A 17,674-nucleotide genomic window follows, 5' to 3' on the forward strand; every position below is an offset into this window, starting at 1 on the left:
TAATTATCATTAGTATTGCTCCAGTCTCAAGCTTGAATGCCGATGATTAATAAAACACAATTATTTACATTGTAATTGTGGTATTTTAATTAAACTGAAAATGCACTTCATTTGCTTTTTGTCAGAGTGTTAATTTTTAAAATTAAGGTCAAATCTTTTTGTCAAGCTTTTTTTTTTAATCCCTAATTACAAGTTAGACTGATTTCTTGCCATCTTAAGAAAACATTGTGACTGTTGATAACAAATGAGTCTGAGTAATAAAACAGCCTCAGTGCTCTGGAGTTAGGTAATCCCAGTGCTAATAAACAATACCTTGATATGTGTTTTCCATAATTCTTAAGTAACTTCAGTGTATGTAAGTCCCACTTAATTTTCTCATTCTAATTAGTCTTTGTAAGGGTCAGTTTGTTACATTATGACAATATTTTGATGGTCCTGTTAAGACCAAAGAATTTACAGCTGTACAAGACCAAGGGTGAGAGAGGAAGTGTTGGCTGACAAAAGTGAAATGATCTGCTCATTGTCATCTAATATGTTACTGTCAGAGCCAGGGATAGAGTCAAGGCCTCCCAACTCTTATTTCTATGCTCTGATGCTAGATCACATTGCTCCTCCTGTTAGCAAGTTTAGAAATGTCAATTTTGAGGAGAGGAAGAGGCTTAGTCTGTATTTTCACAAAAGTGCTTCTGGCCTTAATAATAATTAAAGATTTTTTAATGCATTTTTGTAACTCTTCTGATTTCAAGGGGTTTCTTTCTGATTTACATTAGTGTTAGATGGGTCAGGCCCAGAATTAATAGCTTTCCTCAGAATGTCTAAACACAGTAAGATTTGCTTTTACAGAGGAAGAGTGATTTCCCTGCCATTACCCAGAGAAATTTACTTTTTATTGCTGAAAGTTCTGCCCCAGTTTTTGCCCTCTGAGAGACTCTCAGCATTAGCCATTATAAACTTTATAGGTAAGCTTCAGTTTCTTTTTATATAGCCAGAATTTAACTTAACTCAAAATGTCAATGTGTTTGCCTTGGGGGAGAATAGGAAGGAGAATTACGCAGTCTATTTCAGAGATTAGTCTTACTTGTGCTTGCTTTATTGCTGTATCTTCCAAGTTACAGGACTGCAAGCCCAGAGGTGAAATGGCTGAACACTGGATCAAAAGCCAGGGTTTTGGGAGCAGAGTGAGAGAGGATTTGTCAGGCAGACTGACTGAAAGCCATGATAGACAGAAAATGAAGACTGGAAAAGGTCCAGAGGGGAAAAAATACCTGTTTATTTAGAAAAGAAGCAGTTTATGGAAAGGAGGATGCTTTTAGCTGGGCTGCTATTTTCTTGCTTCTGTTTTAAGCAGACTTTGGAAGCAGAAGACTGTATGGGAAGCAAACCTGGAAGGTGAGAAGGAGAAGTTATAATTGCGGTGCCATTTAAATGTGATCTAATCTCTGGCCTGGGTAAATCCTGGACAGACCTGCTCAGCACAGCAATGAAATGAGTGATTGCCAAGAAAGGGGAAACCAATGGTCTGTCTATAATGGAGATATCTCTGGAGCTGTGCATTAAGCACTTGATGAAACTTACACTGGTAAAGATACCCTCAGTCTGTAGGGAAGAAAAGTCCATGTCTGCTATGGAGATTTATAAAACATGTGCCCATAATTTCTAGTATTTAGAAAAGTCTAGTAAAAAGCCCTGCCACAAAAAGTCTTTCCTTCTTATGGGATAAAAATAGGTAACTAAGGCATAAAAAAGAACCACACAAAAACTGATGTAGAAGCAGATCAACAGCTAACATGAAGAAGCCTTTTGTAAGAAAACTCATGCAAGCCTTCCCATCCACTTTAAATTTCCCTTTTACATTGGAAAATCCTCATTTTTAAAGATGTAATTAGCAATAATTGTAGGGCTTTGTGCTCTTGTCATTTGGTTCTTCTGCTGCTATAGCTTCTGTGAAGCTACTGTGGTCTTGTATAAGCAAAAGAAGATACAAAGCCCCTACTCTAGGGATCACTTGCTTATTGTTTTTGCTGCAGATCTCTTAATATCTGGAGATTATTTTTCAGTTACTTAAGCAATTCTGTCTGAATTTTGAGACATTGTAATAATGAACAGGGTGAGGACAGGGGATTTCTAGGCATTAAGAGGAATATTTTCATTTTGTCCTGAAGCAGGCATATAAAGTTAGGGATGGCAGCTTGATTGCTGAAGCTATTGGAGGCTTTGGGAATGACAGTACTTGTCAATTTAGTGAGGCGATAGCTGAGCTAATTTACTACAGCTAAAGACTGGGCTCCATTCTCTAGTGCTGTACAGCCACCACAGAAGTGTCCTCTATGATGGCCTCATTAGCTTGGAAAGATCTTAGCTGAATTCTGCTGCTTAGATAAAGCAGAAGGATGCTAAAGTTTGCTCAGATTTATTATCAACATTCTCATCTGTATCTGGTAAGGAGAGTGACTTCTCTTCCAGAGGTAATCCTTGCCAGAGTAATCCCTACTCCTATCACTTCAAGATTACTTGGCTGCATTGCACTTTATCTCAAGGCCCCTGGGAAACTCAAGCTGAGGAACAATTCTATGACCAATTTTCAATGCAGCACCATGACAAAATTATTATTACACCAATATTTCTGCATCTGTAGCAGCTGCTACTAGGTTTCTAAATAGAGTTTAAAATGCTAGGATCAACCTGTAAATCCCTAAATTTATGGGATATAGTTACCACAGGGACTGTCTCTTGATTCCTTTGAAACTGTCCTGGCTGAGATTTCTGGAAACACTTCAGTGGGAATTCTCTGACTACAAATCAAAAGGGTCACAGTCAGAATGCTTTTCATAGGGATGGGTTAAGGGCAGGAGATACTTGGGATGAAATGTGTATTTGGTAAAAGTGAAAGGAATAGGTTTGTGCAATTTTACTATGAATTTTGTGTATTTGCATTTCAGAGAGTAGGAGTGAAAAGCAGGATACGAGTCCCCTTTGCACAGGGACTTTTATGAACTTACATCCATTTAATTACTCCTCTGTACTTCGTGCTTTTGGGGCTAGAGACTGAGTAATGATCTGATGCAAAGCACTGTCACCTGAGAAATTCCTATTTAGATTCAGTGGCTCTAGAGACTTATTAAAAGGAACAGTCATAGCAAAAGCACTTGCAAGAAATCCAGGCTAGTTAAATGTTAACTTCTGTATAGAATAATAATATTTTCATAAAGCAAAGTCACAAAACTATGATTTCCATGCACCAAGTTAGAAAAATCTTGAATGCTTTGCATGATTTTCCAATATGTTGTATTAATTTCATTTAAAGAGCCCTTTGTTATGACTATTTGTACTTCCAAATGTTGTCTTTCATATGATGTTTGGCATGTAATATACTTCTGATTTTTAAAAATGAAAGAAAAAAATTACTTAAAGCCAGAGTAAATTGGTAAATTGTTCCCTTACGTGGTTGAACATATTCACCTGCTGCTTCAGGAAATTTTGTCAGAAGATGGAGCACTGCAAAGATCTTAAGATCTGTATTTCGTTAAACAAGTAAATACAAAGACAGTCATATTAAAAATGCATGGAAAAGTAAGACACATCCCACTTGAGTACAAACAGCATTTGTTTTTGATGTAAACCATGACCATTCAGAGAAGTATACACTACACAGTCCCATGCTTTTTATGACCAGTTGCTTTTGCCGCAGTTTCTTTCTTCATAAATTCTTTTTTTTTTTTTTTTTTTGGTGAATTCACGGGCAAGGTAGAAAACAAGCAGTGCCCACCCCTCCACTATTATAGTATTTGCTTATGGGTTTTTTAAATTGGGTTAAGTTTATGTTTATTTTAGTTAGATCTTTTCTAGATAGACCTAGAGAGATTTTCTTTTAGATAGGATATGAAGTGATTGGGGACTTAAGGAGTCTATCTGTTTTTAAAATTTTAATAAGTAGTCCCTCTGGGCCTTTTACAGCTAACCACCAATTTTCCCATTCTCTTTGTATATGCCAGTTTGAATTTCATGTCTGTTTCTTAGTTCCACATGATGTTTCCCCCTCATTGCCAAGGCTGATAGGTGAGTAGCAAAGGGAGCTGTGGAAGTTCAGAGCAGGACAGGATGGGCTCATGCTTAAGGTAATCATTGATACCCTGGGAAACTATATTTGTTCCTTGCCACTGTGGCAGTCTTCAGAAAACATGCTGCAAGGGGAGAAGCCACATATTTTACATGTATTCATTAATTGCTTCCTACGCCTTAAGTATCTGATCAGACAAGCTAAGAATTTGCAGCTAAAATTATCATCAGTGAGAACTATTTCATTTATAATGCCCAACGCAAAGTGAAGAAACAATTTGCACTCAATCACTCTGTCTCAATTTCCATCTGGAAAATGTGAACAAAAATAATTAAATTAACAAGACTGTTGTGGGGAAAGAGTGTGAAGCACTGGCATACTACAGTGATGACTGCCATGGGAAAGCCCACAGGGAAATTAAAAATCATCTCTTTTTAAGGATTTGATCCATATTTAGCAAATAAGTAAGATCTGCTAAGTAAAGAGCAATGATACTGAAATTATTTTTATTGCTGGCTAATATTCATCCCTTTTTCACTGAAAGCAGTGTGGTCATCTTAAAAAAAATCCTGGCATGAGGTTGTATTGCATTACAGCAGCTTAAACTCAAACTTCTCAACTTTAAAGCTGTCTGGCCTTTTAACCTTAGTGATGAAGCTAGTGTTATTCATATGATAAACAGCAAACCCATGGCAGAATGCAATTCCAAAAAATTGATTTTTAAATAAACAAATTAAGGACACAGCTTCTGTGTAGCATGTAAACGCTCCATGGATCATCCCCAAACGTACAGCATATAAGCTGTGAGTGAATTTTCTGATAACTTACAAGTAAATCCATTAAGTAGATTAAGTTAAATTAATTAAAACCAGTGTCCTACCAGAGATCTGTCATCTGTGACACATTTGATTTTGACAAGAGAGACCTTCCTGACAACATAGATACAGCCAAATTTTCAGACAGCAAAAAACTACCATAAATCCCCTCTTTGAAGACATTCAAAAGGTTAGCAATTGTTATAATTATTTAGGTTAGCGACATGCTTGAGTCAAGTTAGCATGTGTCAGCATTTGTGGAGATCAAGCAGAGAAAAATTAAATAGGGGTCTGAATGTCTTAGTCTGATCAGGGAAAAGCAACTCTAAAACTGTTAGCTGGCATAAAGACTCAGGAGAGTAATGAACTGGCAGTTTAAATGATGATTAAGCTGAATAGTGTCTGCCAGGAGGACACAAAAGCTCTGTCACTAGGGAAGAAAACCAAAACCACAGCCTAAGAGACTGACAGCTCCTCATCCCAATATCCTCATTCCTTTTTCTATATCCCCAGAAGATTTGGGAGGAATGCAGGCTTCCTCAGAGCACAGTGAAGTGGGAAAAACCTAACTTACATACTGTGTCTGAATTGAATGTCCCAAGAGTGACATCTAAATAGTGTTCGTGTCTGGAAATTGCTCTAGGTAAGCACTCTGACTACTTAATCTTAAGCTTACACTTACATGTGTGACTGAACTTGTGCCTGTGATTCCCTGGATCCTGAGCACTTTCTCATCCTGAAAAATTGTCTAATTTTGCCCTTCTCAGTGGTTGCTCGTTAAGCTGCCTTTAGACAAAAACACAGTGAAGATTACATTCTTTCTGGAAAGACCAAGGGGCTCTAGTTTGATTTATATATTCTCTTCTTTGTCTTCTCTCTGTCCATGGTGCATCCTGTAAATCTTTGGAAAGCTTGTGCCCTTGTGCCTAAGCTGCTGTGTGGAGCAGAGAGATGGACAGTGTCTCAGTGGTCACTGCAGGGACACACCAGCTCATTGCCAAATCTCAGATGCTGTAGAAAAAGTGGTTTTTTCACACACTGGGGGTCCCAAATAGCACTTTCATTATTTGGAGTTTTGGAGAGGTTTTTATGCATAACATGAGCTCATAGATAACCATATATTGACATATATATGCTGACATATATGGTTATGGTACATTTAATAATATATTATTGACAGCTTGGTGTGGTTTAACTACAGCCAGTAACCAAGCCCCAAGCAGTCAGTCACTCACTCTCCCAGGGGTTGGGGACAGAATGGGAAGGGTAAAAGCTGCAAAATTTGTGGGTTGAGATAAAGGCAGTGTGATAGTGAAAGAAAAAGCAGCACACACAGGCAGAGTAAAGCAAGGAATTAATTCACTGCTACCCACGTTCAGCAGGTGTTCAGCCATCTCCAGGAGAGCAGGGCCCCATCATGTGTAGCCATTACTTGGTAAGGCAAACACCTCAACTCCAAAAGTCTTCCTTCTCTTCCTTTTCCACCCCATCATTTGCTGAGCATGATATCATATGGTGTGGAATATTCCTTTTATCAGCTGGGGTGAGCTATCCTGGCTGCATCTCCTCAGAAAGTTCCCATGCACCTCCAGCTCCCTTGCCAGTGTGGTAGGATGGGAAGCAGAAAAGGCCTTGGCTCTGTGCAACTCTGCTCAGCAACAAGAAAAACTTCTCTATATTATCCATATGGTTTTAAGCACAAAGTCAAAACACAGCCCCATACCAGCCACTCTAAATTAACTTCACCCCAGCCAAAAGCAGCACACAGCTGCAGGAAAGTGGGGCCTAATCCTTCAGTCATCACTGGTTTGTGGGCAACAAGTCTGTCCACAAGGGATGGTGGAATCTGAGAGCTTTGCTACAGGAGCTACATTGAAGAGAATTACAATATCCCTGTGTGTCCCTCAGTTTGACTCTGCATAAGGAAGTCACTTTGGTACCAGTTTATAGACTGGAGCTGAAAGTATCATTTTTTTTCATGCAGGAAAAACAGAGGCCCGGGGGAAATCAGTGGGAAGACAGAGCTAGAACTCAGAATGAGTTACAAATCAAGTGAGATATTTTTACAGGAAAGTTCTAATCTACAATGTAAGTTAAAATTCCTGTGAATGGGAGCAGTGGATGCATTGGTTCATAGAGGTGTACAGATTATTTCCCTGATTGTATATGAACACTAAATCAATGGGATTCCTGTGTATGCAAAACTTAATCAAGTGGATTATTTCTATTGGGTGTGAGTCTGCCTGCAAGACAAATTGCACCAACATTTACTGAAACCAAAACCAAGGCTACTGTGAAATGCACTTTGAAATCCAATACAACACATACTTGAAGAATGAGTTTACATTAAAAAAAAAAGGCAGAATGACAAAACCAGTTTTCAGTAAGCACTGTATTGATGAAGATAACCTCTCCCATTTTTTGTCTGGCATTTGTGCACTTCTTGCATTGCTATTCTACCTCTGTTCCTAAATCATGGCAAAATGTAAGACTTCTATGCTTATTCATATTTCTAAAAAGTGTTGTGTGAGCAATTGAGGATGAAGGAAAGTTGACTACTATTAGGCAACTGGAGGTAACTGATTTGTTAGCTACCCCAATTTACCTCTGCTTGTGTCCTTTCAAGTAGTCCATCCTCACTGAACTTAAACTCCCATAAAGCAACACCACCATCTACAGCTCAAACATCAAACTCTTCACCATATGCTAATTGCACCTCTCTCTGTCCTGAGCTAAAAGCTTTATCAGATCTAAGAGTAGCAGATTACTTCTTCTGTAATGCAGTATCACTTTAATTTTTATTATCCAAAGTAGAGTTTGGTTCGGGGAAAAAAAATAGTAGCAAAAGAAACAAACACCTCAATGCAACTCCACAATGCATCTTGTTTAAAAGAAAGATCCTTTATGTCTTCATCCTGCATTTTGACTTCTGCATTCCAGGAATCACCATGAAATGCCTCTCTGCCTTGTAAGCAGAACATTTTCGTTCCAGAGCAGTCCAAGTTCCTCAGAAAATGGTGCTTCTGTACTTTGTGAAAAAATACATCTTTGTCAGCAATGGGAACTCATGAGGTGTACACTAGAGAGACTTCTTTTCCTGCTACTAAAAATGGATACCTCAGTATAAAAATAATTTTCCTCCAGTCATTTTTCAGTAATCATTTCTTACTTTGGTTTTTGTCTGATGCTGCCAAACAGATCTTGGATAGGCTGAAAGGGATACTTCCCCCTTGGTTTCACAAAGGTGGGTGCAAGGCTGCATTGTACACTTGAGAGAACCATGGTCTCCGTGGTGACAGTGACAGAGAAAGCTAAAGTCTTGGTACTTGCAGATAATAGAAGTTGAAGGGAAATAAGAGAGCCCACAGATTATATGCTGTCCCATGGTCTTTATCCATTCCTCCCCAAAGTAGTAAAGCCAATTTGTAAGTGGCTTTTGACTCCTTGCCTGCCCTAGAAAGATGTGTTAGTGGTTTTTGTACTAGCATAGTCTGGGTCTTAGAGAGAACCACAAAAGCTTCAACACAGAAAAGGACAGTGATTACCTGAATTTATTTTGTGTAACCCTGCCTGTGCCTGTTTATGCACCATGTTTTCTATTGCCACCAGATGTACAATTATGCAGAAGAATGCATACAAATTGTTCTTAAGATGCAATCCTAAGCCACTCACATAGCTGTTTATAGCTTTCAGCACCAAGATATTGGTTTATAGCTTTGGCATTAGTCCAGTCAAGAAAGCTCTGTTCAAGTCTTTTGTACTGTGTTTTCACATGATTAACCAATTCATGTTCAAAGGAGGCTTATATGTGTTGTTTAAGTATTTCAGGGAACTGTGGGTAGCTGTCATCAAAATTTTAAAAATTAAGAAATGAGTGTGTGTCAATTTACTGGCAGCTTTGTTTAAATAGAAAGCCAAAAGTTCATTGCAGAGGGAAATTTCTTTGAGGGAAAAGGTGCAGAAAACTTAATAAGATTTCACTTCAAATTTCACAGTCCATGAGGTCCATGGTACTGATAGTAATTTACACTAGCTGAAGTTCTGAGTGTCTCTTTTTCTATTTTCAGACCCCTACAGTATTCATGACATGCTATATATTATAGTAATACTTACAGGAGTTAGACCTGATAGTAGAAAATGGCTGCTGCCTATGCTGAAAAGTGATTGACAGTGATTTATCGTTAGCTACTTCCATAGGGATCTGCTGTGCAAACACCTAAGCAGCCAACAGAGAAGATCAGGAAGAATTTTGAAAATGCTATTCACAGGTGCTCCATTCTCTGAGGGGACACAGATGTAAACAAAGTGCATCATCTGTGGCCTGGTTTAGCATTAGAGCTATTATTTATTACCTGTAACTCCATGGCTCCCAACCCACCCCTGCCGTCAGAGGTACCCACATGAGTGTAATGGATCTGTTCCTATGGCAGGATTCAATTCTGTCAGGAAAATGCGTTTTTGGGATGGATCTCGGCAGTATTAGCTGTGACACTGTCTGCCACCTGAGTTGAGGACCCCCTGCCCTAGGGGGGGGTCTCAGTAGGGGGACTTGAACCTTTGCCGCCCACGAGAGGGCACTGAGGCACATTTGCACTCGGTGCCTTCGGCGTGGGAGGCTGGAAAAGGTGAGCACCGCAGGAAGGGAATCTCCTGTCCGGGAAGGAGGTGACAGACCCTGCCAGTGGAAGTGTGCTGTGCCCTCCATACAGCTGTCACTGTGCAGGCAATCATTCACTCCTGCGAAGAGTCAGTTTAAGGATTATTGGCCAGCTAGGAGAGGCACCTATGAAATCCCATGTTTGGAATCAGTCATGTGCGTATTTGTTTTGCCTTGGACAACAGAGAGCACAAAGGCAATATGCTACATTATCTGCCACAGTTGTATGGGTTCTGGGAATAGCTCAAATGCATTGTAGTGTCACTAATGCTGGCAGAGCTACCAGCATGACTTCTGCCTGACAGGGCAAGGCAGTTTTGACTTGTAATTATCCAAATCATTGCAGGTGAGGTTGAAATTTTTTAGAGTGATCTTGATACTCAAACATCTGACTCAGGCTGACACAGAGCTGACTTACTGTGAAAAAACTAGCCAGATGTCTGCCACTTATAAACAAGTATATTTTGCAGAAGGACCTCGTAAACAGTAGGATTCAGTACAATTTGTCCATAAACCTAAATCTTCTCCTGTCTTTATATATCTTATTCTCATCTATCTTACTCTGCATGTCCCTGTTGCTATTATTCCCTCTTGAGCTCTATCCAGGGCCCCCCGTGGGTAACAAGCATCTTCCACTTGTGTCACCAATAGCACAATTCTTGCTATAGCAGGAAGTATCTTGACCCTTTTGGTTTTCAACTCTTTGTGATTCTGTTTTTCAAGCAAAACTCTTTCTGCTTGTCTCCTTTGACATAGCTTGATTTCATGTCATCAATAATCAGATGGATCTCATGACATATATTAAGTAGCTCAAGTTCAGAATAAAGTATTTAGGTTGAGGGTTTGGATTTTTTTTACTTTTGAGTGTCCAAAGATTCCATGGCTTTTGGCACGAAATAGAGACAAAAAAAGCTGTACAGCAGCTGCTGAAAAATCTGTTTATGTTAACTGTTTTTAACCCTGTTTAATTGTAGACCTCTCAAATGATGCCAGGTAAATTATTTTATCTCTGTGTACCAGGTCTGTCTTGGTTACCTGGGGAGAGTCATCACTGGGAGAGCAATTTTTTTTGTCACATTGTCACATACTTATGTATGACAAGCACTTTGTAAGAGACAGGTTTTACCCAGATTTGGGCTGCTACATGAAATTGTAACATTAAATCTAATAATCTGTAAATGCTGACATGAACAACATATGTGCAGCATATTCCCCTTCTAAAAAATATGTTTTCTCTTGTAAAATTGTCTACCAGAATGGAAACAGCATTAAGGCTAGGTTTTGATTTTACTATCACTCATGTTTTCTTACTTAGTACATTTTTAAAAATTGTAGTTATACTTGCTCAGAGTCTGTTCTTTGGACTTTTGAGAGAAACCCATCACTGTTCCCATCTAAATTCATTACATGTATTTTGCCTACTTCTACTATTCCACGTCAGGCCTATTTCACAAGTGTTTTTTCCATGTGAGTTGTGTGTTCTTCATTTTAGGTATATTTTGTTTTTCTTAATAGCAAGTGAGATCAATTGAAAACACAATGAAGTATCTCTCCTATGGCCTCTCTTATCCTGTGCCTTGCAAGTTCTGGGATTGCTAACGTCAGTTTCTGTGATTTATCTCTTGGGGTGAAGTTGTTCTGACCTGCAGTAACAAAGTACATCATTGTTGGCTTGCATGTTATAAAAATGATGCACAATACTCACATCTAAAAGTCAGAATAAACCTTTAACACAGCTCTTTGTCAGTTCTACAAACGGTTGTAGTTAATCGATGCCATAAAACTTTCCTTCAGGCACTGGTATTCAGCATTCACACTGGGAAATGCAGTTTGAGTCTGACATTTTAAATACTGGTGGTATTTTCTAATGAAATAACTCAAGATTTGAAAATTTACATCAGTAAAAAAGCAAAGTAAAAAACCACTGTTGAGCATTTAAAAATATCTTTTGGAGCAGTGGGAGAAAAGACGTTGTACAGACACTATTGTTTTGCTACTCTTTTCCTGCAGACTTTTAACACTTTTAACTTGGCCAGAGGTCCACTGGCTCATCAGTGCATCCACGTAATCATCATCAACATTAATGTGATCCATGTGCATAAGCCCACAAGGGCATACATTGAAGTCAAAATTATTTTTTCCTTTATCAACATGTGTCATGCAAGTCCTGTCATGAGAGAAGCCCTCTACCTTGCTATAACAAACATTGTAGATCCAGCAAACAAGATTTCAGGGTTTCCACAATATAATTTTTCATTTTGAATTTTACCCATTTGCCATTCCAAGGAAAAAAAGAAAAGTTGCTCAGATCATGACAAACTGTGGAAATTCCATAGGCTTTTATCTGATATTTTAATAATGAATCACTAGATAGACATTTTCTTACATTTGGGTGTATAAAGAGTAAAGACGGCATTTGGAGTTTTTCTCTTGTAAGGCCCTCAATGAAACAATGTGATATCTACTGAGGCCATTTTCTTAGGATTTCCTCAAACTCTGGACACTCAAAAAAAGGATGACATAGAGGAAAGATGTAAAAATATCATGGTGGCAGAGGCAGAGGAAAAAAAGAAAAGCCTTCTGTGGCTCTCCTCTTATAGAATGTGCTGTGCTGTATTCAGGCAACCCCATGCCCAGAGGCCACAATCTATCCTGAAGTGTTCGTGACCTACTAACCACAGCGAAAAACAAGAGCAGGTGATCGGATTCACTGCTGTTCTCAGGGAATAACTTTTGCCTTGCTAGGGGAAAATTGAAGGAGTTTCTCATGCTAATGTGTGCTGCTCCCAGGGGGTTCACAGACCATTCCTCAGAGCAGTTGTCCTAGCTTTTCACCATAACTGGTGAAAAGGTCAGTGCAAATATTCATTCATACATCCAAAAAAAGACAGTCCTTCAGTCCTGTTGTTGGAGTATTTGTTTTTCTCATTTCTAGGCAGGTGGAAGAAATACTAATGTGCAAAGAATACATTTCTGATACAATTTTTTCAAGAATTCTCCTCAAGGATCACCAAGTGTATCATAAAGAGCAGATGAGGTGGAAATATTTTCTAAAGAGAACTGAAACAAAGAAAAGGAAGCTCAGGGCAATAATGGGATCTTAGACACATCAACTTTGGACTGCCTGCTTTTAGCTAATCCTAATAAGACCTATGTTTAGGAGGGTGAGAATTTACCCTTTTTTGTAACTGGGACTCTGCCAGTGAAGTGGCAAATACCTGTGACACATAAAGTCTAGTATCAGCTGGTTCAGCTGCTCTCAGAGTGATTTTCTCAGTCCATGCAGTAAGTCAGAAGCAAAACCCAAATAGCAGGACAGCACCCTGTTTTCCAAAGTTTGTTTATTCAACCAGTTTGTAACACTTTCTCCCTCTTCCACCTGAACAATTTCAACATTACAATGCTGGAATTTGTTTAACCTTTTCCATTGCCAGCAGGAGGGGATTTAGAAAGCACTTTGCTGCTCACCTTTTGGCCATCCTTGTAACTTTCATCTGCATATTGTTTTATTTTGCCAGAGGCTTTCCCAACAGACAGGTGTTTTATCTGAAAAGCTGCATCACCTATGGAGTTAGGAACTGTGACCTTCTGGTGCTTGAGTGGTTCTATGGAAACTTCAGAATAGCCTTTACTTTTTCTTTAAAAGGAAGAGTCATTAAAATAGAGGTTTCAGAGAGTCTGAAATATGCTCCTACAATTCTTTGCTCTTTGGGGAGGCAGGGAAAATGCTTCAGACTCCAGTATTCTGGACTGCCCTATTAAATACCTCATGGACTATGGAGCTGTTTTATTCAGTTTTTGATGAATAGGAATTGCACTTTTATCTTAGCAGCATTAGCACAGCTCAATTGTCTAAATATTGTTCTAGTATGTAGTAACATTTTCTAATATCTAATAACTGTTGCATACAGTACCTAGTCCTCCCAGTCTGAATGTGTTTTGGCCCATGTGAAAGGCTCTGAAGAAAATCAGGGATGTATTTCAGTGTATGGCTTTTGTTACTTTTGTTGGGGTTTTTTTGTTGGTTTTGGTGCTGTTTTTTGGGGGTTTTGTTTTGGGTTGGTTTATTTCTAGGTTTTTTGTTTTGTTTTGGGGTTTTTTTGGTTTTTTTTTTTTTTTTTTTTGAATGAACAAATTATCGGTGCAGTTAAGAAATACATTTTAAGGGAAATTATATTGATTTTCCTTTGTGATATTAAATCAGTATTTTGCCCAGTATAAGCAAACATTTTCAGCAGTTCTGAGACCTCAGCATGTAAATCTTTCGGACGGCCTCTGGGTTCTTGCCTGTGCAAGTGGCAGAGGAAAAAATCCTGTAGTTTTTTCTTTTGATGAACAATATCCTTTGACCCCTTAAATTGTTCTTCACTTCTTCACTTTCTTTCATCAGATAAAACCCTTCCTAGTGCTTTATCCTTGGCTCTGCTGTCAGGAATGTTGGCTGTTGCTAACCTACACCTGCCTTGCAGCCTTCATTCCAACTCCTGTCCTAAGTTAGCAACAACCTCATGTGATCTATCTTCCTTAAAAGCTTATCTTTTGCACTTGCCACTGTTATATGTAGCAATTTGATGAATGGATCAGTTCTGTTCACTGGTGCATAGTGGCCTCAGGTTCTTGGCTCCTTTGTTCTATTTGCCTACTGCTTATCTTGGCACTCTTTTTGATTGTTTTCAAGTAATGCCTTTTGTTTTCTGTGAGACTGATGTGAATGCAAAGAACAAAGTCCTACTTTTTCACCTCATCAATCTCTTTGCTCATCTTTTACCAAATAAGCTGGAGTAGTGTATTTTTATGGAGCAAGGGATCTTTTACCATTCTGCCATTACCATCATTACTGGCCCATCTTTAACTTTTCCTTTCAGCATTTTGTGAGACCTTAGGGCAGGATGTCCTCTTCTGAAATTCCCAGTGGAATCGCTACAAATCTGAGAACTTCATTATTTCCCACTGTGTGTCAAATGCCAGGTATGCCTTATCTTCCAAGGGACACAGCACAACTCCAGATGGCCATTCCTGTCTGAGGGTCATGTCTATAATTCTCTCTGCAGAAGGAGTGGCAGGCTATTGCAACCAAGAAACCAAGTTCTTCATGTTAGATAACTTGGATACAAGTTATCCAACAGCATACCATACAAAATATCACATGACAAGATCCCATGAAGGAGATCAGAGAGGCAATAAGGGGAGTGAGGTGCCTGAATAAGACCCTGCTGTCCTATCCCCAGGCCAGGGGCCACCAGTGTATCTGGGTGAGCACAGGGGCACAAGGGCTGGCAGGAGCACAAGAAAAAGCACTCTCTAGTCAGCTTTCAGACTTAGGGGCTCACTGCTGAGGAGTGGGACACATTATGGGATCTAAGGGAAAAGCAGTTCCAGATTGAACTGGGCTAATTACGGGATGCTAATGGGTGGAGCCAAATTGGGGAAAAGGGGGTAGGTTAGGTGACTTGGGGAGGGACAGGAGTGAGAAAGCAGAGGGGTATGCAAAGAATAAGGCGAGTTACCACACTTGGCTAGTCAAAATACCTGTCTGGTATGCTCTGTGCCTGATCAGTGCAGTCTGACCTGTGTTCTTATTAAACTATTTTCTAATTCTTTGCTGGGTGAGGGGTGCCTGTGCACACATGTGCAGGGGGGTGTGAACCCAGGAGCTGGAGGCAGGCCAGGGGCTGGAGGGCCTGTGTGTCTGTGGTGCAGGGACTGATCAAGTGTGGGTGTGTGAGTGGGTGTGATCCCTCGCACAGATCAAGCCAAACCAGATGGTGAGCAGGGAAGGGATCTGGGAGCAAGTAGGGTGAGGGGGTCTCTAAGAGCCAGCCCCAGGTGTGAGAGCACCCCTGAATCTCTACCAACAAGAGCACAAAGGGAGGCACTGGGGAGTGGGGGTGGTCAGACTCACTGGCTTGTGTGAGCAGGTGCCAGCAACTGTGAGATTTGGCTGCCAGCTACTGGGCAGACTGACTCTGTGGTCTAGACAAGGAATATTTTTCCTTGCTCATCCTGATCAATAATTTTAACCTACTTGAAATCACAGCAGAGAAATATGGGAATATTCTAGGATGTTGACTGAATATTTCACTGAACCACCTGTGGTAAAATGTACAGAATTGGCTTATTCAGTGTATTTGACATCATACAACTTCAGTGCATGCTGTTAAACTGCCCATAAAAACACCCATGACAGCCGCTAATATGTACTTTACAGTCACTTCTGTACGATATCATCATAAATATTATCAGTCACTGATCAGGGTGCACATGCATTTTGTGGCAAAAACTGAATAGGTGGAATTGTTCTAACACCAAAAGAAACACAGGCAGAAATCGTGTTTCTGTTTTCTCATACCTGTTTTCTACATCTTAAACACCAACTGCTCTGAACTCTCAGCTCTACTGTTTCTGGGCTTTCTGAGCAGCTGGAATTGCTCCATACAGCTGCTGGATCTCAAGAATTGTGCCTCACACATAATTTTCTTTCTTTCCTTTTTGGGGTTCTTGAGCATTGATCAATGGATGTTGCTTGTCTCAAGGATTCACTCTCTTCTGAGAAGCATGCACATAATCTGAAGAGATATCTGGCCATCTGTCATGGTGTCAAGATTTTAAGGGAAGACAAAAACAAGCTCAGGGGAAAAAAAAATCTGTTGAGGCACACACAGAAACAACATCTGGCTCAGAAAGTCCCTGAGCTGAAAACAATGGGATCCTGAGAGAGTACTGCAGGCAAGAATCACATGCACTTGCCTTGGACTTTTTCTTCCTTCCGTTTGTACTTACAGGCACCACTGGAGGTACAGTATTAGGGGAGGTGGAGACTTGCTCTGACAGCTGCAGACAGACATTCTTTTGGTCTCTTGTACCTCAAAGACAGGTCAGTTACCACAGACCCATCCTCATGCTAAAGTGTCTCATTGCTTTCATGTTTGATTTCTGTCAAGACCCAGTCACAGCTCCACTTAGTGAACTAAGTGAACGTGCCTGCATATTCATATCATTAGGAAACACAAAGCTCAGTGTAAGAAAAAAAAAAACTTCATACAGAGGTTTTCATATTGCTATATTAAGCTGGAAATAGCTTTTTGTTTCTTAATAGTTTATAAATTCTGTGAGGCACAGGTAATGACAGCAGCAGGCTTGAGAAAATGACAGTAATATTTCCAAAGGAATAAAGAGAGTCCATGGTCCAGAGGAAATTATACTGTGAAAGCAGTTATCTATTTTGTTATTAAACATTTTACAAGCCTTTACCTTAATTCAGCTTGAAACAATGATGATATGTAGATAATAAGCTAACAGTTCATTTTTTCTGGTAAGTATTAAAAATTATGTACAAGAGTATGTAGAACACCAAGAATCTGAATAATACTAGCTAAATTATTATTAACAATAGTAATAATGGCAACAACAGTAAAATCTCCAGATTCTGCCTAACTATTGTCATGGTACAGCTTTGCTGAGCAATACAGACCAGTTTTTAGGAGCTGCCAGAGTGAGGGTCTGTGTGGAAGCACTGCCTTCCAGCAACTGATGTTAACTAATTAAGTTCCTCAACACTTGCTACAGTAAGAAAAGTGTCTGAAGTCTGAGTGTGTTCTAAGAATTCAAAACACCACCCACTTACTGAAATCCAATCCTTTCATTTCTTGCAGTCTTCCTTGGCTTCTTACAAAGGCATAGTTACCTAATGCAAAGGAGAAAAATTTTCAATTTTAGACTGTTAACATCTGTTTGAAGATGTTGCAAATTGATATAATTATCCTAAATAAACATATTATCAGTTTGTCAACAGTATTGATGACTAAATGTCCCTCAAACACCTGGATGAGTTTCTTATGAGATATCTATACAATGAGGTTAATTCTGAAAATATCTAAATCCCTACACCACTTATCAAAGGTGTGTAATGTGTCCATACGTATGTGGATGGAATACACAATTCAGGATGTGATAATGGATCCTGATATTGAAAATGCTGAATGTTTTTGTCCTCTTTATTATGTTCTTATCATAACCATTAGCTGCTAAGTTATTCTAATTGGAGACAAAGTCCTAGCTTAAATTTTTCTTACCATGAGAAGACTATTGATTTATTATTCCATGCTAATTGCACAACTTTATTGGTGACTTTTCTTGGAAGCATTA

Source organism: Melospiza georgiana, chromosome 6 (assembly GCF_028018845.1).
Source record: "Melospiza georgiana isolate bMelGeo1 chromosome 6, bMelGeo1.pri, whole genome shotgun sequence".
NCBI classification, from domain to species: Eukaryota; Metazoa; Chordata; class Aves; order Passeriformes; family Passerellidae; genus Melospiza; species Melospiza georgiana.